At 38.9% G+C, this 22,746-nt stretch overlaps 1 protein-coding gene across 12 annotated transcripts in view; it reads right to left on the minus strand.

Annotated features, from left to right (window-relative positions):
* The window catches only part of NPAS3 (neuronal PAS domain protein 3), an 853,648-nt gene that overhangs the window by 723,402 nt on the left and 107,500 nt on the right, over positions 1-22,746 (minus strand). The gene's annotated exons all lie outside the window — the stretch shown is intronic.

The following is a 22,746-nucleotide window of genomic DNA, read 5'->3' on the forward strand; positions in this document are numbered from 1 at the left end:
TAAGGCTTTTTCATTCAAAGAGAAAAATTCTGATAAAACTCTAAGTATTTTGCTATTTCTTAATTCATATATAATTTTTATTGTTTTTGAAAATCTGTGGTTCCCATGGCTTTATTTTTTGGTGGAACATGCTAGTGTGCAGTTTACCAAATGATTCTCAATTGATTGATTACCAGAAATAGCAATGCAGGAACCTCTCCAGAGGAGGAATTCTCTCAATATTTTGAGAGCCAATTCAAATGCAGTCTCCAAACCCAGAATAAACAGGAGAATTGTTGCTTCTCACATTTTATTTTCAAGCCCAGAGCCAAATCAGAACTACGTGCATATTACTAAGGAAAAAATGCTCAATTAACCCTATCCTTGGGATTGTGAAGCAAATGTACATCTAACATTTCCCTGATTAGTCACGGTTCCATCATCCAAGTAACAGAACTACCTCTATTTCCAATGAAGATTCTGGCAGTGGAAATAAATGAGACATTTCATATTAACTGATGCCTAAAAGGGCAAAAAACTTACTTCAATGTTTTGAGCAACACTATTTAAGGTACTAGAAACTGTAATTAAATCAGGTCTTGAAAGTGCTAAGCAGAAGAAAAGTGTTAATTAGTAAATTAGTAAAAATACCATTTTTAGAGTGGAAAGCTTTCTTTTACCATTTTAAACATTTACAAAAAACAATTTCTCGGTAAGGTGCAATTTGGAATATTTATGGAAGCTTGATTTATGCTTTCTTTAAAAAAAACCATAGCATCTTTCATCCAATGAGCTCAATGCTCTGTAGAATACATTTTTCCTCCCAAAATAGAACAATATAAAATAGAACTTAAGGCATCAGAGAGAAAATTTAAATACAGGGCACAGGAAAGAGCATCTCTGGAGAGAGTGGGCATCAGCAAGACAGTCAGCCGACCAGGACTCATACATTTCCAAATGGTGAAGTAAGAGTATAAACAGAGCTTGCTCTAAAATGTCCTTCAGAACTTCGTTCAATTGTCATCTTCACAGTGAGGTTTTTCTCTGACCACCCCATTTAATACTGCAAGCCCCACTCCCATTTCTGGGACTCCTTAGCCCAGTTTCCTGCTCATGTCATCCCTACAGCACTTATCTCCTTCTTATGTATTCTACAATTGGTCCATTCGCTTCTTGTCTGCTATCCCCACATGAATGTACGTACCATAAGGGCCCACACTTTAGCCCCTTTTATCCACAGTTGCATCCCCAGTGCCTGGCACCTAGGAGATGCTCAGTAGTTATTACACGAATGAATAGCATCAGGTCTCTTTATACCAGACATCCAAAGCCCCAGACATCTTTCTGCTTGTGCTGTGAATTTGGAAACACTTCTGTAGAATAAAAATATCACACACCAACAATAGTTCTGGTAAAGGTATAGACATTTGAAAAATAAATATGTCATATATATTCAGTTGAAAATACTTTTTTTTGTAAGTAATACATTGCTTTGGATTAATCAGATAAAGATGAAAGTCAAGAATTTTGCCAACAGTATTTCTTGCTAACATTACTCAGTTATGCCTTTCAGCTCAGTATATTGTATAGGAAGGATATCTTGTTAAAACAACTGTGGAAGGCAAGTCATGTCATATCAGCCACACTCTGTACCCTATGGGAACTCAAATGTTCCAAAGTCTATGTTAATATAATCTTGCTGCTCTGCTGAGCTAAGGCAAAAACCAGTTTTTTGATGCCATGTAAGGCTTCATAAAAGTACCACATTATCTATATGTCTTCCAGAAATGAAGGAAAGCTGAGGTGAAGATTATGCTGAATCAATTTAGGAAGGTAAATATTGTGAACAAATACCATAAAATAACCTAGAAAAGGATTCCAACCTCCATTTATCAACTAACAAGACGTCTGTACTCTTCTTGATGTAATTGGTAACATGCTATCTACAGAAAAACAAAATTCCCCCACTCAAGGGCTCAGTGGCTTTTCAGCACGAGGCTCTCCACTTTCTAAGGCAGGATTCTCAGGCAGTACTCTATGCAGCTCTACAATTCTCCTGTACTTTTTTCTTGGGATGTGAAGTCTTATTTTTGGTTATCAACCTCTATTCATTGAAATTGTCTGATGACAAAAGACAAAGACCCAACTTGTTTTTAGTTTTCCGGGGAGTGCTGAGGGAGAGGTAGCAATAGAAAGACAAGACCAGGGTTTTTTTCTCTTAATTAATGCTATTTTGAGTCTAGTGAGAAACAATTATAGACAATGTAAAAATGCATATTACCAAAAACTGCATGCTTGCTTCATTGGCTGAGGATTTTAAAGGCCAACTCTGATTATTATATACAAACAGACCCATAGAGATGTGAAAGATCTGAAGACTAAGGTTAATTTTTTAAATAACTCAATGTGATTCCACCAATTAATAAAATACAAAGCTAAATCTTAAAATGTTAGAAGTTAGGCACAGTACAGATTCTTATGGACTCTGTAAAGACAGTTTATAAAAGAGTTACTAAATTATAAAGTTATTTATTAACATTCAATAAATCATTGCCTCCCTAAACAATATTTTAGAGAAGTTAACTTATGGTTGTAAGTTCTCCCCTTTTGCCAGCTTGGCGGCCAATATTTAGTATAAAGGATGCAGTTTTCCAACTGTTTCTGTGACTACTAGAGGCTGTGATGAAATGTGTTCCAGCAGCCCGCAGAGACTGGCAGGTGGACCAGAGACCATGGAAGCTCAACTAACGGAAGCAAGCATTAGTTGTACTACAGTGATATCAGCTTTGCGAGCTAAGGTAAGAAGAGAGAAAAAATAGCAAGCGCAGGACATACCTTGGAAAGGAAGGTCATGAAGAATTTTAAGTATACAATAATATCTATGAAGTTAAAAAGAAGATGATCTCCAAACAGAAGAAGAAAGATATTTTTAAATGATGCAAGCTGAGTTGCTTAACATACTGCTAACAGGAGAGTCATATTCCCTTTCAGGATACTCAAACTCATGTTCTTTAAACTTGATGAAAATATAGAAGGACATTATGAAGATCCTGTTAACCCAGATAGTTTTTAGAACTCAAACATCATTTTTAGCAGTAAGTGCACTAAACCTTGAAAGTCAAGTCAGAATTTCTACAAAAACCAGTGTACAAAAACTATCAGAATTCCTGCAAAAGGGGGGTTAATGCTAGGATTTGTGCACTCCAATAATTAACATACCCTTATTATTTAAAAAGGTGAAAATCTTCACTTATACAATGGATAAGGGGGGCCTGTATATTGAGTCAAAAAATAAAATACAACACTTCAATTACAAAGTCTAAGGAAATTATGATTAAAATGGGATTTTTCCTTCTCTACTGTTTATCTAGATGGGGGTAGGAATCAATAAGAGTGTAAATCTTGAAGTTCATAGTCAACAGATCAGAAAAATGTTATGGAAAACCTCCCTTCAATATGGTGGTTGTCAAAAAATGAATACTAATCACACAAGCTGGTTCTGTCATTAGCAAACACATCTACATCATTGCTCTCATGCAGTGATCTATCTTTAAAAAATGATGTGTCATTCCTGCACCATCACCTGTAACGTGCATGTGTTATGCTTGATTGGCACCTTGATTCACAGGCAACATTTACTAACAAACAGAGTTGAAGGTCATTATTTGCTGATCACTAGTTTATGTTATCCATCCCTATCCTATAAGGTTAACATGTATTTGTTTCTTACATAATAAGATATGGGTTAAGTGGTGGCCATTTCTTTTATAAGTAATTCATCTATGGAACCATTTTTGGCTGCCTATATATGCCCAAAAAACGTTTGTTATCTGATGAGTTCTTCTTGGTGCTCTATTGATATTTAATTTTTAAAGTATTTCCTGATCAAATCCTGTTGAAGAATGTAGGTAATCATGTAAACCACAGCCAGCATACTGGACCTAGGGCAGTGATTCTCAAACTTTCTGGTCTGCAAACCACTTTCATGAATCAGGAAATCACATGGTCCATCCACCCAAACCCATGTTCACATAGTAGCCCTTAAATAAATCTTGAAATAGTCACTGCTTGCCCAAATAGAAAATTTACATAGTCTTCTCACTTCTTCATTGTCGTAACAGCCCGTCAGGTGGCCTCTTTCTCATCCACTCCACGCAAACACGGAGGCTAGAAAAATCCCACGTACTCCACTATTTCTCAGCCCAAACCCTTCAGTTTATTGAAACCACATAAAATGCCAAATCCAAGTTCTTCTCTTTTCCTTCAACGTCCTATAAAGGTCCCCTTCTCATTTCTAGTAAATTCTGAACAGAAACTCTTATTTCCATCCTCTGTCATATACAAACATAACTTGTTCATTCTCATCCAACAAGGACCAGCTTAAGTTTCAGCCTCTCCAAAAAGAGTTTCCCAATTCCCCACAGCCATAAATGCTCTTGTTCTCCTGGACTTGCAGAGAACTGAGAGACTGATACCATTCTTACGGCACTTAACATTCTCTGTCTTGTAAGAAAAGCATTTGTCATACTCCATCCCTCATACTGATTTAATTTCCTTCGTACTATAGAGCACTACCTTTGGAAAACCACATATGTATCTGCATATTGGCTACCCTCCTAGATCAAGTATAAACTCCGTGCCATAGGAACTGTGGACGTCCTGTTTATCACTGAATACCTAGGGCCTAGGACAATGCCTGGTACTTAGTAGGTATTCAGTAAACATTTTTTTTTTTTTTTTTTTAATAAATGTATACGACTCATTTGTTCTTTATTATTTATTTATTTTTGCTGTGTTGGGTCTTCAGTTCGTGCGAGGGCTTTCTCTAGTTGCGGCAAGCGGGGGCCACTCTTCATCGCAGTGCGCGGGCCTTTCACCATCGCGGCCCCTCCCGTTGCAAGGCACAGGCTCCAGACGCGCAGGCTCAGTAGTTGTGGCTCACGGGCCCAGCCGCTCCGCGGCACGTGGGATCCTCCCAGACCAGGGCTCGAACCCGTGCCCCCTGCATTAGCAGGCAGATTCTCAACCACTGCGCCACCAGGGAAGCCCAGTAAACATTTATTGAATCAATAAATTATTCTATTTCTGAGTTCCACTGATGGCCTGAAACTTCCTTGAGATTGATGAATGTCCACAGTTTCTCACAAAGAGATGATAAATATTTCCTTGACAAATGAACGTTTGCTCCTGAATGGAGCCAAATAACTTTCAAAACTACCATATCTTCCCCCAACATATTCCATTTCCCCCCAAACATTACCAGATTGCCTAGTAAGGGTAAAATGGAATATTAAAAGCCAGCAATGATGTCACCATCGTTTAAAAAATCCTTGTCTAGTGCATTCTATTTCCTGTTGAGGGTATAAACGTAAATTCTTTTTAAGTTGTGGAAATTATTAGGAAATTTTTAAATTAAAATACTGATACATATGTTTTTATCATATGTATTTATTATATTTTTATAATTTTTCTTATAACTAAAATACAAATTATAATATGGATCACAAATAAGTCTACATGAAAGAATACTGTGTCCCAAGGTTCCTATTCTATAAAGGCAGAGACTGGATGTTGAATTCACTACCTGTAATTTCAAGAAAACCAAAGGCCTAGGAGTACTGGCTCTGCTAGATACCATGCCATGTGGGCACGTTTCCACACAGTCCTGCCAATTCCTGCCTGACCCAAGGCATCCCCCTTGTTCCAGTTCTAAACAAAGATTTATGACAAATTATGTTCTAGCTTTGTGGTGTGGGTTAGGATGGGACCACCCGACACATGTTCTCTTGGAACCTCATTCAAATTTAGATCCTGAGACCCCTGGGGAAAAAGACAAGTACAGTAGCCCATACTACTCTTTAAGTATTCAGTGTTTTTCTATTGTAAAGAAATTTCATGTTTGTTATATTAGGTTTGCAGTTTATTGTGTATTTTGCATGCATATTATAGGTTTACCTAAATTTCATAATGTAATAGTTATTTCTAATACATTACTTTGTAATACTTATCTAATCGAGACTATTTTCTAAATGAATTTTTAAATCCTTTCCTGGTTTGTTTTTTCTTGGGGGGTGGGGGGGTGGCACGGTGGGGATGTTCCCATCGATTAGTCCAGAACATTACAGTTAAAGAGCAAGAATATTAGTATATTTTCCACTGTTCATTTAAAAGCAAAATTGAAACACACTTTTAAAAAGATCCCAGTAAAGAATCTCTTCCTCAGAAATGTGACAGAAACATGTAGCTTATAGTTCTACTTAGCATAACCACTTTATAGTGTACTTCTTATTCAAATAATTTTCAGAATAAATTTGTTTTTAATTTTTTGGCTGTTATTATGTTGGTTGCATGAGATTAACACTTAAGTGACACATAAAATGAAGACTCCATCCAACATTCTTTAAATAATTTTGTCACTTTTGTTGTTCAAAAATGTTTAACAGCAAGTAACAATGGCATTAATCCATGTAATTAAGGGAATTTAAAATGTAATTATACATTTAAAACATCATAAAATGCCTACCTTTAAACTATTGCTCTAGAGTGATAAGGAGATAGATTTTCATTGGTTGTTTTAATAATTTTAATTATTGCACTTAGTTTCTGAACATTTCTGTATTTCAACATGATGGAAAGACTCAAATAAAAGATTCACTCCAAAATGTGAACTTTATGAAAACTTCTGGAACTGCCTATTTGGCCACTGAATTGGGTCTCTCCTCAAGATGCATGAATAATCTAATCATGGTTTTTCTGTATCTTTTTATTATGACCATGTAAGTGGTGACCTAGAAAAGTTTCTTGAGAGCAGAAAACTGTCCTTTTCTGTTCAATCCCACCTATGTCTTTTTACCAAGTTCTGTGCATCTTCTTTGATGGAAGCTCAATAATGATAATGGTGTTGTTCCAAAGATGATAAACTATTAATTTACCATGAGGCTCAATGACTGGATCAGAATCACTCAGTAAACAGCAGAGAGATTATGTAACAACCTTCTGGGTAAATGTCTCATGGGGGCAATTTGTACCCGTTAGGTGGTATGGACTAAATCTAGGAAAGAGGACAGATGCTGAAATTACTTATTTTTAGCACACACTAGACCAAAAATTCACTTTCAGTCTGCCATAATTGTCTAAATTCCACATTAGAAAAAAGACTTCTGAATCAGGATAAAAAATTAAGAGCACCCATACTGTTATATACTTCAAAAAGTTATTATAAATATGCTTTAATATGTTTCTATCAACATAGCACAGTCACTCTTGAGCATTCTTTGTGCTTTATCATCTTAAATATCTTGCATTCCTATTGGGCTAAACAGTCACCATTCTGCTCATTGGATAGTTGTAATTAGTCCACCACTGCATGAATGCAGGACCAGGTACAGAACAAAGAATGCAACCTCAGCTTTCCAACCAGCAGGTTGATGCTCTGACCCCTACGCCTTGTGCTATGATCATGAGTGATGGAGCTGTTCCGATGCAAGCTACTTTCAAATAATGATCCACAAAGTTAATCAAAAGGGCTTCCCTGTTCAATATTTACCTGTTATTCATTGACAGTCACTGTCTGCATTGCCATCTATGATGTATAGAGTGGGATCAGGAATACTGAGCTCAAACAGAACCTCAGTGCCTCGCTGAAGTACCAGGCACAATAAAAGCCGAATTAAGCTGCTCTTCAAACCACCCCTGACACTAAAGATGTCTGCATGAATTCCACAGCAGCAAAGCATTGCTCCTTCCTGGATTTGGAGCCCAAATTAGCTGCTGATAATAAGAGAAATGAAAGGATGAACAACCACATGAGGGGGCAAAAAAGAGATATTAGGTATCAAAACATAAACATGGAGGGGAAAATAGTAATTTCCTGTACTTGGACAAAAAATTATTATTCCCTTCTTGATGTGATCTCCTTGCTTTTATGTACTAGGAAAGTCATATCTATCCTGAAAATTATTTTTCTCATTTTAATACACATTCAACATTTTAAGCTAAAAAATAATAAGAAAATACGGATCTTTTTATGTGTTAGGTATTTAAAAGCTGTCTGTCAGTCTGTCAATCAAATGTACCCAGAAGGGGATGTTGCCCAGACTCCATGTCCACCCCTGAAAAGAGACAGGCAATCAGACTGATCACAATACAATTCTCCCATCTTATTTGTTAACCATCAGCTAGAGAGCAAGGCTTAATACGAGACCTTATTGTTCACATTATCCATGCAGCTTGGCGGGTTTGAATACAGGTGTTTAAAGGAGGAAAGTCATTCCAAATGTTAATCCTCTTTTAACTAATTTTTCCTGAACATTTACTTAGGAATGGTAAACAGTTTTTGAGCATTTAGTATGTACCAGGCATTGTTCTAAATAAGTTACATGTATTAGTACACTTATTCTCCATGATAAACCCTATGAGAGAGACTATTATCATTACTCAGAAGAGAAAAATGGGGGACAGAGAGTTTATGTAACTTATTCAAGATCACTCAGCAAAAAACAGTGGAACCAGGGTTTGCACACATCAGTCTCCATCAGAGCCTGTACACTTACCCTCTACACTGAAGTTGCCTCTAATTGCCTTTAGCACTACTGAAGAGGTAAGACAATCACTGGCCTTTAATAAGCACCTTAAGAAGATTTGTGGAGTGAATAAATGAATTAACATCTCTAAGGAGCTTGCAATTTTATTGAGAAGATATTATCCATACACACACCCACACACTCTTTTATCCTTTAACTTTTATGAGTTTATGTCATGCCTCACCACTCTGTGTATGAGTTCCTAAAAGTATATATTTACATATATATGATTGAGTGCCCCCAAACATGCGATACAGAGTAAATGACACGTGAGGATTTAATCTTGGGCTCAATACTGACTTCGCTCTCTTTTCTATCCCCCCTCAATCCACTCCATCAGGAAATCCTGTTGGCTCTTCCTTCAGAATAGGTCAGAATCCTAAGTCTTCTCACCACCTCCACTTCTACACCATTGGTATGCGCCACCTTGCTTATGGTCATAGTCTCCAATCTGGTCTCCCTTCTTCCACCCTCATCCCCCTGAAGCATATGCTCAGCCAGCCGCCAGACTGATCCTAAAAATTACATTACGTCCCATTACTCCTCAATTCAAAAATCTTCCCAAGGCCCCATTTCAAGTAGAGTAAAAGCCAAAAGCCTTACGTGGCCTGCCAGGGTCCTATGTGTGACCTCCCCATCACCTCGCTGAACTGTCTCCTGCTACTGTCCTCCCTGCTCATACAGACCCCACCACACTGTCCTCCTTGTGGTCTTCGAACACATCAAGAACCCTTGAGCCGCAAAGCCTTCACTCTGCCTAGAGTATCTTCCCCTGCCTATCCAGATGCTTAACTCCCTCACATCCTTGTAACTCCCTCACATCCTTGACATAAAAATGCCATACTTTTAAATGGAGCCTCACCTATTTGAAACCATACCAAAAACTTCACCCCAACACCCCTAATTTCTTCTTAACCTGTGTTTTTGTTCCATAGCACTGACCACCAGACTATGTGATCTACTTGGTTTTCAACATTTGTTGTTTACTGCCTGTCTCTAATGCCCTCAAACTTGGAGGGTGAAGATTTTGGTCTTTGTTCATCGACATATCCCAAACAATAGTTCCTAGTTATAGAACGTACCCAATTAATGTGTTGAATTAAGAGAGGAAAGAAACCACTGTGGATAAAGCCAAGGCACAGAGATAGTGCATGTCTTATACCTAACACGAGAAAGTGTACACGTTTCACAGATAGGAGCAGAGAGTTTGGGTTGAGAAAGACCTCGGGGGAGAAGGGGAGGCAAACTAGAGCAAGACTGGTGGGTTTTAAACACTAAGCTATAGACACCATGTGGTGAGAATGAACAGTCAATAATTTTGAGCAAGGAAATATGCTAGAAACATTACTTTAATCTGATAACTATTTATAAGGTAGCCCAGAAAGGAAAATTTGTACTGTCTTGCAAGGTACTTTGTGTACAGTAAACTCAAGTACTTAATAAAACTGAATGAGGGCTTTCCTGGTGGTGCAGTGGTTAAGAATCTGCCTGCCAATGCAGGGCACACAGGTTCGAGCCCCGGACCGGGAAGACCCCACATGCCGCGGAGCAACTAAGCCCGTGCGCCACAACTACTGAAGCCTGTGCGCCTAGAGCCCGTGCTCCACAACAAGAGAAGCCACCGCAATGAGAAGCCCCCTCACCGCAACTAGAGAAAGCCGGCGTGCAGCAACGAAGACCCAGCACAGCCAAAAATAAATAAATTAATTAATTTTTAAAAAACTGAATGAGATGGGAGATAAGACGAGTAAGGGGGAGACTGCAACAATCTAGGAATGAAATAAGAGCTTAGATTAAGGATATGGAAAAAGAAGAGAATTATTTTTAAATCATGCTATAAGCAGGATATTTCAGACTAGAGAGAGGTAGAATAGAAGATGATTCCAAGAGCGAGCCTGATAGACTAGAAAAATTAAGATAAAGCAAAAGAAGTGCAGGGTAGGAGAGGAACATTCTAAGGAAGATGTGGAGATCTTTTCTGGGAGAACGGCTGCCCTGTCCTGGACAGAGCCCTAGACTGGGAGATCAGGAATGTCTCTCTTTGCAGGAGGGCCAGGCCATACTGCCACCGTGTGAAATTCTTCAAATCTCTTAATCTCTAGGACTCGAGGGCTTTTTGTTTGTTCGTTTCCTTGGTTTAAGGTTTTTTCCATGTAAAATGGAGATAAAATACAGTTCACTGGGTTGCTTTGAGGGTCAGTTGGGAAACACCAAGAAGTGCTCGCAAATTTGTTGGCCTTTAGATGCAGAGGTTGATATACAGTGGATCACAGGCAGAGACATCAAGCAGTTTAGAAACATAAAACTTGAATTTGGAAAGAGGTAGCGCTTGATATAAAAGTTTTGGATTCATCCATTTCTATGTGATAACTGCAGTGTAACAGCAGATGAAGTTTCCAGAGGGGAGACCTAATTGCCTCCACACTCGAGGGTACACAGCTGGGAACACAAAGGACACTGAATGTTTAAGTGACTAATGTTCAAATATAAGAAACTTCCCTCCTCTACAGGTAAGGCTTTAAGTTCCTCAGAGTCTTATTCTTTTGCAGCAATAGATTTCATTAGACTAGCCTTCAGTAGAGGATGAATGTTTTTCTGAGGAAAACTATCATCCTGCTCCAAAGGGCCACATCATTCTGTTTAAAGGGGATAAACTGCTGGGCCAGACTGACTCAGATTATTATGCTATAAATAGTCACCAGATGAAACTTTATTAGCTGTGTAAACTGAGCAACTGGCCTACCGTCTCTGAGCCTTCATTTTCTTCAGTGCAAAATTAGTATACTACTTACTTACTTCAAAAATGGTTATTGGGTCAATTATCATAATGCCTGAAAAACCACAGAACACCACAGTTGGAACCTGCTACTTCCTTCCCTTCTGATTTCAGCTAATCAATTACCGCATCTGTATTACTGGATATGGAAAACCAGCCAACACAGAAGCAAGAATGGTGAAACTGAAACCTAACTTCACTATCAAGAGTTAAAACTTCTCTTGTCCGCAGAAGGATCAATTTAGCCTCACAATGAAAGGCCTCAGCATCAATGGGTATTTCCTTTTGATGGCAGAATAAATCCAGCTGTATTGTCTATGTCTCAGAGCCTCGAATTTTGAGGACACTCTGTACCACAGCAGTCATTTGTCCTGCAAATTTCTCCTGAACAGAGCCAATAAAGGTATTTGTGGTGCAAGTGAACCAAACTTGCCACTAGATCCTTATAAAAATAGACAACTGGACTTCCCGGGTGGCGCAGTGGTTAAGATATCCACCTGCCAATGCAGGGGACATGGATTCGATCCCTGGTCTGGGAAGACCCCACATGCCATGGAGCAACTAAGCCCCGTGTGCCTCAACTACTGAGCCTGCGCTCTAGAGCCCGCAAGTGACAACTACTGAGCCTGTGTCCACAACTACTGAAGCCCGCGTGCCTAGAGCCTGTGCTCCGCAACAAGAGAAGCCACTGCAATGAGAAGCCCACGCACCGCAACGAAGAGTAGACCCTGCTCGCCGCAACTAGAGAGCCTGCGCACAGCAACGAAGACCCAACGCAGCCAAAAATAAATAAATAAATTTATTATTTTTTTTAAATATGCTACTTAAAATCTGCCTGCGCATAATTTTAGTTTAGTCTCCCCTTCCCCAAGGCATTTCACAAGTGCAATAAATTAAAAAAAAAAAAAAAAAAAAAAGACAAAACAGCATTCTTCATTCCTACCAGCCTCATATAAATTGTTACTAGCTTTGGGCAAGCAGCATTCAGAAAAGAGGGTAAACAATCTTGCTATCAGATGAATTTATAGATCGTCAATTTTACAAGAATTCAAGAATTTCCCCTACCCTCCACTTTCATCCCCACTGGATGTGTCTCCAAATCTCTCCTTTTAAAAACATGGTGACATGACCACCACTGCTTTCACTGATATTAATTCAAGACTTAGGACACCTGGTGAATTTCTCCAGGGGATGAGAATTGGAGCTGCTGCTTATTTTCCCCTTGCAAGCCATCAAGTAGTTAGGCAGTCCCTGGAAAAGCATGCTGCTTCCCTGGAAGTGAGCAAAGACCACCCTGTTATTATAGGTATCCCCCACTTTTCTAAAGTTTGCTTTACACCACTTTGCTTTTATGAAAGACTACATTAGTACCTGTTTTCAATAACTGAAAGAAATCGGAAGAGGACTTTCACATGTGGGGAAAAGGCAAAAGCGAAAATAGCCTTCAGTGTTTGTTTTGCGGTGAGAAGTTACAGAGGCAGCGAGCTCACCCTGAGCAGTGAGAGGCACCACCAAGTTCCTTCCCCAGGAACTACGCTCTGCATCTCAGCATCAAACCCTCATAGCTTTGAGCTGTGTTTGTGAGCATGTGTCTTCATCTCCATTTATTTTGTGCATCTGTTAGCAAAATGGGTCCTAAGGTAATTGCTTCTTCACTTTACATCATTTTGGCTTACAAAGGCTTTCCTAGGAATGCTCTGCTTTCTGATGGCAAGGGAATCCTGCACTGCAAATGTTAATTCTTCACCAGGAGATCCAGCTGGTGTCTAAAGCACATGGAATGGGAGACTGTGCCCAACAGAGCCATGCCAACTCAATTTCACTCCTAAATCAATTTTGTTAGTGTGGTTGGAGAGTGGAAGCAAAGAGGAGAATCATCAAAAAGATCGTGCACCTCTTCTGGTTTAAAGGCCAAGGCATGCAATTGGCTGTGATTCACTCTGAGCACCCCTGACAGGCAACAGTCAAGGAAATGAGGCTGTTATGGAAGCTTATGTTGGTTGAAATGCAAGTGATGAGAATTGCTAGAGAGAGAAACAGGCCTCTTGTCATTGGTACCTAATGAGAAAAAGCAAAGAGTGAGGCCCTATATATAAAATCTTCTATATAAATACTACTGCATTTAGTATTTATTGCAGGGAGCCTTTATAAATGAGCTGAAGGAAGGGAAGGGAAATTAGGTTTTAAATAAGATACAATGATAGTCTATTTAATCACATAAATATCAAGCGCTCAATTCCAAAGAATCCTCACACTAATATGTGAATCACAAAGGTCTCAAGTTGGTCAACAGAAAATCACTCAAGTATACTTTCCTTACACTCCGGTTATTGAACCAAAATCCTCCCAGAAACCAGACCTCTCTCTGCTTTGAGAACTAGATGAAAACATCTCAATGCTGAACACAGTAAGTAGCATTCTTTTTAAGCAACCTAAGGATTGATGTAGCAGATGTGGCATGTGAGAGAATGAGTTTGTAAAGTAGCCAGAAAACTCCGTCTAATCACTTAACGGTTACCTCTCATGCATGTACATATTCTGATCTAAAAAAAAGCTGTACGGGACTTCCCTGGTGGCGCAGTGGTTAAGAATCGGCCTGTCAATGCAGGGGACACGGGTTAGATCCCTGGTCCGGGAAGATCCCACATGCTGCGGAGCAACTAAGCCCGTGCACCACAACTACTGAGCCTGCACTCTAGAGCCCGCGAACCACAACTACTGAGCCCACACGCTGCAACTACCGAAGGCCGCGCGCCTAGAGTCCGTGCTCCGCAACGAGAGAAGCCACCGCAATGAGAAGCCCGCACACTGCAACGAAGAGTAGCCCCCGCTCGCCGCAACTAGAGAAAGCCAGCAACGAAGACCCAACGCAGCCAAAATAAATAAATAAATAAATTGATTGATTTTTTTTAAAAAGCTGTACGTTTTCTCGAGCCCACTATACCCTTCTCACCATTAGCTTCATCCTCTAAACTTTCTACCTTTCAATGATGGACTCTCTAGATAAAAATACTGAGAGGATAGAGAAGGATTTTTCTGCTGAAAATTTTATCACTAGTTCTTGCTAGAGTTCTCTTGTTTTTTCTAACAAAATAATTTAAATTCCCCACACAAGAAAGTAGTAAAAGTTCAGAAAGGAAACACAGACTGCAACAGGAAAAAATATACATTGCGTAAGACAGCAAATCTCTGCAGAAAGTAGTTTCTATATGGAAGTCGACTAGTTTCCAACTTCCCTTAAATAAGCTGCTTGTGGACAAATTAGAACACTTGGCCCCAGATATCTGCCAGCTGAAGCAACTTGTGGATGGATTCATAAGAAAAACATATATGTGCATACAGAACTATCAAAGATGACATGCATATAAACACAATTATATCTAAGGATAGACACCAAATTGTTAATGGTAGCTGTCTATGGGTGGTGCGATTACAAACACTATGTTTTTTCCTTTATGTTTATATGCATTTTCTAAATGCTCTGGAATGAAATGTGTTGCATCTCTATTCAAAAAGAGCTTTTCCAAGAGAAAACAATGTAACTAATCTAGGAATCGCAACCCACCCCCCCAGGCCACCAACCCAGAGCCATGGCATTGGACTTAATGAAAGGTAATTCCAAGAATATCCCCTTAACACAAGTTGATGTCCTGCCACAGTGTACTCGATAAGCTCCAAAGTAACACAAATCCAAGGTCATTACTGAGCAGAGGACAGGGAATTCCCTGAATCAATAGACAAATACATGGAAATAAAAGTTCTGAGTAAGGTTGAAAACAATCTCTTCCCTTGGTTGTTGTAAGACTATTAAGGGGGGTATGCTGATCATGTATCTTCTCATTTAAGTGGATAAAAAAATCCTGTTGCATTTTTCTTCTGTAAGCTTATACATACTTTTAACATAGATCATAATACTTTTTAAGTGGCATTTCCATTTTAATGTATTTTCCACTGGAAGGTTAAGAAAATATAATCTTCCTAAGCATATGAAATTTTCTGGTGTATGAAATTAACAGTGATCCTTAATATTCACTAAAGTTCACAATTATTCCTTATAATGGAATACTGTATTTTGAATGCTATGAAAGTGGAAATTCTTGCATCTATATTACGTAACACATGGTAATAAATGGTAAATTTAACCTACAACTCAGGATGTGTTCCTTTAGGAACGTTAAATTCCTCAACATTTCCATAGTCATAATGGCTTATCTTCCTGGAGGCTAAATGATTATTTCCATTTTGTAAACAAGAGCTCTATGAGGCGAATAGTTGTACCCTAAGTTAGATGAGTAACAAAGCACTGCTCATTTAGTTAGTTTTTACTATATGCCAAGCACCATAGTAAATGTTTTTGTGGTTTAGACCTTACGCTCTGCAGTCAGACAGACTGGAGGTCTAATGCAAGGGTCAGTAAACTTTTTCTGTAAAGGGCCACACAGGAAACATTTGAGGCTTTGTGGGCCATATGGTCTCCGTCACCACTACTCAACTCTGTCATGGTAGCACAAAAGCATACATAGACAGTGCATAAGTGGATGGGTGTAGAAGTGTTCTAATAAAACTTTATTTACAAAAACAGGCAGTGGGAAGGGGCAACAGATGTGGCCAGTGAGCCATAGTTTGGTGATACTGATCCAAATCCCACCATATCCTACCTTCTTAACCTTGAGTGAGCTACTCTATAAGTTATCTGTAAAACGGTGGTAATAAACATACCTAGTGCCTAAGTTTATTGTAAAGACTTTTAAAATATATATATTAAGCTATTAGCCCACTGCCAGACATCAGTATCTGGTAAAAGATTAGTAATGTTAGCCATGATCATCATCTTTATCATCACATTGATCCTCAAAACAACTGTGAGATAATTATCATTTTTGTCTCCATTTTAGAGGTGAGAAAACAGAAGCTTAAAGAGTTAAGTAACTTAGCCACTGTCCCACATCTCATAGATAATTGTGGAGCTTGGATCAAACTCAGATCCATTTCCAGGAGGTTTAGCTTTCTCTAGCAATGATTAAATATTATTGCGTGGACTTGTGGATCTAAATTAGACTAAAGCATAATTCTTCTACTCTGATGCATAAACTAAGACCAAAAATTCACTAAAGACACCTTTACAAACAACACACAGAACAAGCTGTTCTGAAGGTGAAGAGAATTTATTAAAACCACAGTTTATAGATAAGTTTGCTCTATTATTTTTTAAATCTGGGCACAAGCACATCAGTCTCTGTCCCTCTCTGAAACCACCCGTTAGCGATTTTGAACACTGTAGTTGAACAGCATGCCTACAAAAGGCTCATTGTAGCTCTATTCCTGTAACCTTGACCTTTACTTTCTGTTCTCAAGTTTCTAGAGTTCTCATACATACTGCAGGTGTGTCACTAACCAATTATTTTTAAAAATCTAGGCAGTCACTTCTCTCATAATGAAAATATACACTCTGGTGAAGCCAATTAATATTCTTTCATTTTAAATCATGCCTCCTGTGCCTGTCCATTTTTACTCTCTGGCATTCCTTTATCTTGAATTACAAGTGGTCTGTGAGGAGAAAGGCAAATATGGAGCACCTGAAGCCAAGAAAAGCAGTGAATTTGTGGATAGGTCCTGAACTGGATTTCATACTGGGAGAGTCCTCTAAGATGTTTATAAATCAAAAATAACTTCAAGCTAACAAACACAGGATGACTGCACACTCTTCCATGCAAAGCACACTAAATAACTTTCTAAACAGAGGAGGCGCTGAGGCCATGGGCCACTCCGCAGCAGGTTTCCTGCCTCAGGCCTAAGCTTCTTCCAGAGCTGTTCTCTAACAGGCAGTCCATTCCACACTCCGCCCCTCCTGAAAACCCCTCCAGGGCCCCACAGGAGGGCAACCTACCAGATGCCTTTGCTCCCCTTTCTTCTCCAACCTTAACTGTCACCTTTCCCCCATCCCTCCACTCCTGACATGTGCCATTTGTGATCTGCTACACAAGAAATACTCTTTTAGCCTAAATCACCAACTCAGGCACCCCTCCCCCAAATCAGGTATCTCCTCCACCATGAAGACTCCAGGGCCCACCTTGACTACTAAAAATACCTCTTGCATAGCACCACTTCCACAGTTTGCACTCATCTCACCAGGGGCACCTCTCACATGGAACCCCAATTACTCGTTTACATCTCAGTCTTGTAGGCTTTTGGAGGGCAGAAGTCTCTTAGTCACCTTTCACTAAGTCAGTTTGTGTAAAATAGCACCTGACTCGTGTTGGCAATCAAAATACATTTGTTAAATGAATAAATTAGTTCCTTTTAAAGCTAGTCCTAAATAATAAACGTTTATGCCATCACATTACCAAGATATGCTACTTCAAGTCATTTGCAGGCAAAATCATTGGTGTGATGCTAAAATTAACTGGGAGAAACCACCAGAAACCATGCTGAGGTCTGAAAGGCATGATGTGGAAATCAGAATTCATTTGGATGTTGAAAGGCTTGAAGCAGTTCTTGCTACAAAGTTCAACGTCTGTTTAACATGCAGATTCTATTAGAGCTCTTTATGAAGTTCACTGTATATTTCTCTTTTCTCAATTCTTAGGTATTTACTGATCCAAACACAACTGGCGTAAATTATTCTAATGTGTGTGAGGTGGGGGATGAGGAGCCAGTATAATAGCAATCAATCAATCGGGTTAAACAACCAGTAAAAGAACTTGCTGCTGCCACTGGAGCCTCCTTGACCTTTCCCTCCCCTTCAGCACTGTTGACCATCTATCCCCAAGCAGCCTGCCTGCCAAGGCACCTGTCTTGTTCTCCTTAATTGGGAGGACACGTGCAAGTGGTTAGTACTCTGTCTGGCACAACACAGCAGATGAAGACTGGTGAATTTCTTCTTTCTTCATTTATTCTCCTCCTCTTTCTCCTGGACCCTGTTAATTCCTTCCCTCTTCTGAGTCTGAATCTTCCCATTTCCAAACCCCTACTTCGTGGCAAAGGCCAGCCTCAATACTGTCCCGAGCAGGAGAACACCCTCCTTCTGGGTTTGCCCCTCCAGGCCCAGGTTAATTTCTCCAATCCCTGTCATGGTGTCTGAAATTACTCTGTTGGAGAAGCCACCCTTTTTTGCTTGAATTCTTTACTTGGAGTTGCTTATTAAAATTCAAATGGAAGAGTAACATTATCAGTTAACAACACCTGATCCGCAATGAGGGGGACAGACAAAAATATATGCCCCGCCTCTTTGGGGAAAGGCCCAGGCATGAAACACTACCCAGGTATCCAGGTGGAGTGAATTTCACAGAGGAGGAAGATTGGCTTGGAATGGAGAAGACAGGAAACAAAGACAACCCTCACAAACTTGCCAATGTCTCCTTCTCTTTAGGTGATACCTGTCTAGTCAGTTACAAGCACCTTCTCAATCTTGGCTGCACTTTGAGACTAGGAAGCCCGAGTTAAACCTCTTTGTTCAAAATAGGTACAGCAGCGCCTATTGACATGGCATAGCATAGGCTCAATAAACGTCAGTAACTTACGTTCCAGTCTCCCCAGACTCGCCTTAAAGCTGTGTTCAACAACAGTCATTTCAAGGATGCCCAATCTTCCTCAAATCCCTCTACAGTAGTATCCAACCAGATAGCTAAATTGTGACAAACTTTAAGGCCCTAAGGGCCTTTCTCAGCTGACTCTTTCCTACCTAGTTATCTTTCCCCACAATCATGTATTAACACAGGTAATTTGATGAATTTATGGCTACAATTCCATCTCATGTCTGGGAAAGTTTCCTTTCCTATGACTCAAATATTTTCTTGTCTTTCTCTAAAAATAAAACTTAAAGTTATCATAATTATTATGGAGGGGGATATCTTTTTTTCCAACTCTCCATACTACTTTCACTTTTATGATTGAAAATATAAAAAAGTAAGACAACTGTTTTAATTACAAATAACCATGTCATCTCCCAATTCAGTCTACTACTTTATAGATGGGTTCACTAAAATCTAAAGATACTATTGCAGACTATAAGGAGAGCTAAAAATGGAGAGAGGGGTCTGGGATCTAAATGTTTCAGTACTTAGCGAAATGACAGCTTAACATAAAGCAATGAAATTTATAAAGTATTTACAATGTGGTTAGCATTCTTGAAAACACTGTATTCCTACCCTTTGCCAAAAAACTTAATATCACCAATTACAATTTGAAGTTTTAAACTGTCCATGTCATAGTCATTTAATGTAAGAAGTTAGGGTAACTACCATTATTCTGAAACCATAAATTATGGACATTTTGAAATAATTAATCACACATTTCATATTCCTATGCACTTTAAACTTCAATATCATTGAAATGATTTAATTATTTTAATAATTCCCAGTAACATCTAAATGCAACATATAAAATGCTTTAAAATGTAAAATAATTCACAATAATTATAAAGCCATAGAATTACAGTTGGAAGGAATATCACTCCTCTTAAGCGATATATGCTGGTAAATATTTAACAACTACGTGGGGGTAGGAAAGCGTCTAATTTGCAGCATTTTCCAGTTTCCAGAGTGGAAATACTTTGCCCAATTTCAAGTCACCAGCATGAGGTCAGGGGTCAAGGAGTTGGAAAGCTGACCATACAGCCTGCTCTCATGAGCCTATCCAAGTTGGCTCCAGCACAGCCTAGATATGAGAGACCAGACAGTCCTGAACCCTTTCCACAGACTGACCATTTCTTTATAACCCACGGTACCCTGAACACTTACTGCTGTAATACCCATACGTCATTATGTTTACATGTCTACCTACCAACTACTATAGTGGCTTTCAATCTTTTTTGGATATAAAACACAGTGACAAACACATTTTAACTGATAACCACCCCCCATGCACACACATACTTGCAGTTTTAGGTGCACATACACACACACATAAAAACCGGAAGCCTCACAAGATAAAACACACTCTTCCTAAGTGCAATGCACTAACATTTTCTATTCTCTTCCATTTCATTTTAAAACATCTGATCTTGATCCACCAAATTGGATTCATACCCCAATATTCCAGTAGGGCCCCCCAAATTAAAAAACAGTGCTCTACTAGACGCTAAGCTCATTGAAGATAGGATTATATGTCTCTTGTCTATGTCTAGCCCTGTGTCTAGTAGTAATTACTAAGGCCCAAGAAGGTTAAGTAACTGCCCAAAGATGAACCTGCCATCTTTGATGAAAGAGCCCTCAAGGCAAGTGATAATTCATTACACAGAATCAGGATGTTCATGGCTTGACACGGAAAGCTAGAGGGTCTTCTAAGACAGACACTCCTTCAGCAGAAATTAATGGAAAAGTTTTTTTTTTAATTGTACTAAAGCCATCAATGATGGAACTTTGGCCGTTTACCCACGGTAGCCTTATGGCCGGCACTGCCTGTCTGCCTAGGATGACTAAGCAAATCTGAGCGATCAGCATTTCCCTTTTACTGATAATGTTCACCCCTAAAAAGTGTTGAAAAGATACCCATCTTTTTCACAAAACATTTTCAATCCTCTAGGGAGGGGACCTATATAAATGCCGATTAATATTAAATATATTATATAGACTATACATACTCCTATATATAATATACATTAACACCAGCTTTCCAATAACCAGCAGCCAAAGGTGTAGCTGGAGAAAACACTCAGGAAAATAAAGTCAGCATCCACAGCTTTTTCTCTTCAATGTGCTCTTGCACCACATGCTTTTTTTATAGGTGCTATTAAATGTACACTATAGTTTCAAGACAATCCAGATAAGCATCTTCACTAAAATACACAGCACCATTAATCATCTCAGTGACAATGCTCCAATTTAACATCTTGGGGATTTCCTCCCCTTCTTCATCATTTATTTGCCAATATTTCCTTGTTATGAATATCCCCCTAGTGACTTTCTCTGGCAGTCACAGCTGTGCTGCCTACTGTGTCTACCTTGACTACAAATAACACCAATTCTTAAAAAAGCAAGCCCTTCAGATGACACCTACGGTTAGAAGAGAAGCCTTGCTGTGGACTGAATTCCTGGAGACGGAGACGCCATCCACACTCTCGCGAGTTTAAACAGACAAACCTCAGCCTCTAAGTAGATAGGAATGTCAGACACGTGACACTGGCTTAATTACAAATGAACAACAGTTGGCTGAATGGTCAACAATTAACGGCTGCTTTAATACGGTCTTTAAAGGACCCCCTTCTTCTACAGCAAAAGGCTTCCTCAAAGTATCCACGAATCACAACAAAGCCACAAAATCACTAACAAATTACAGAAACCTGACCACCAAGAGCCTCAGTAATTATGACTCACAGATAATAAGAATTTTCAAAAAATATTCATCAGAAAAAAATCTGCATTATAATTACACTAATTCTGATGGAGAGAATAACACTATCTAGACAACAGATTATCAAGAAATAAAGCCAGAGATAAATAAGTTGCAAAGATACAGGAAAGAGTCCCAGTGCCATCCATTTCGCATCCATTTCAGAGAGCATCCTCCAGGGGCTCCAGGATTTCTTGATATTTTATAAAATGGAAACCATGAAAGAAAACGCTCTACATCCAATTGGAGGAGTAAATAAAAGTAGAACTCACCAGCTTGTATTCAGAAAGGAGGTTTAAGGAAAAAGGGTACTTTTTTCAATAATGAAACTCTATTGCAAAAGAAGAGTTTGAAGACAAAAACACACCAAAGTATATTTGAAAAGTATATCCAGAAAGGCTAATGCCTTCAGTGAAATTATGTTTACCTTACTTTACATTTTCTATAGGGGGATTTAATTAATTAAAAGTTAATGTTGCTTCCATCAATATTTCATAACTTTTCTGGAAAGCATAAATTTTTTTCATTTTGGGGAAGACTCCAATTTAGATTATTGTGTTAGACAAACAAAAACCAAAAACTTTCATCTTAGCAAAAGCAATACAAGTCAAGCTAAGATACATTAAAATGCCTTTCCTTCCCAGAGCAGAGTATTTATTTCAGTGATAGTAACAACACCTCGTTACCAACAGTGCAGATTCTTTTAAGTAATGGAGCAAGCAAATGGCAGCAAAGCCAGAGGACTCAACTTCAATTTAACTGTCCTGTAAGGTACATAGTAATTAGCTGCAAAGCTCTGAAATCTTAGCTAGCATGTTAAGTCTGCTACATGACAGTATAATTTGACTTCTTAAAGGATTATGCAAATTACAACTCATCATTCCATTACAGGACTGGAAAAAAGTGACAGCTAATTTATACATAACACACCTTTCAAATCCCTAAGATGCATAGCACCTGTGCAATGTATTTTGCCGAGATTTTCTTGCATATAAGTACTTGTTTATTGCAATATAAAGAAGCTTACCTAAGAGGTTTAATATAGTCATTAAAAAAAAAAAACTTTTAGACCACAATTTC

The sequence above is a fragment of the Balaenoptera borealis genome (genome assembly GCF_965194805.1).
Source record: "Balaenoptera borealis genome assembly, chromosome: 3".
Lineage (NCBI taxonomy): Eukaryota > Metazoa > Chordata > Mammalia > Artiodactyla > Balaenopteridae > Balaenoptera > Balaenoptera borealis.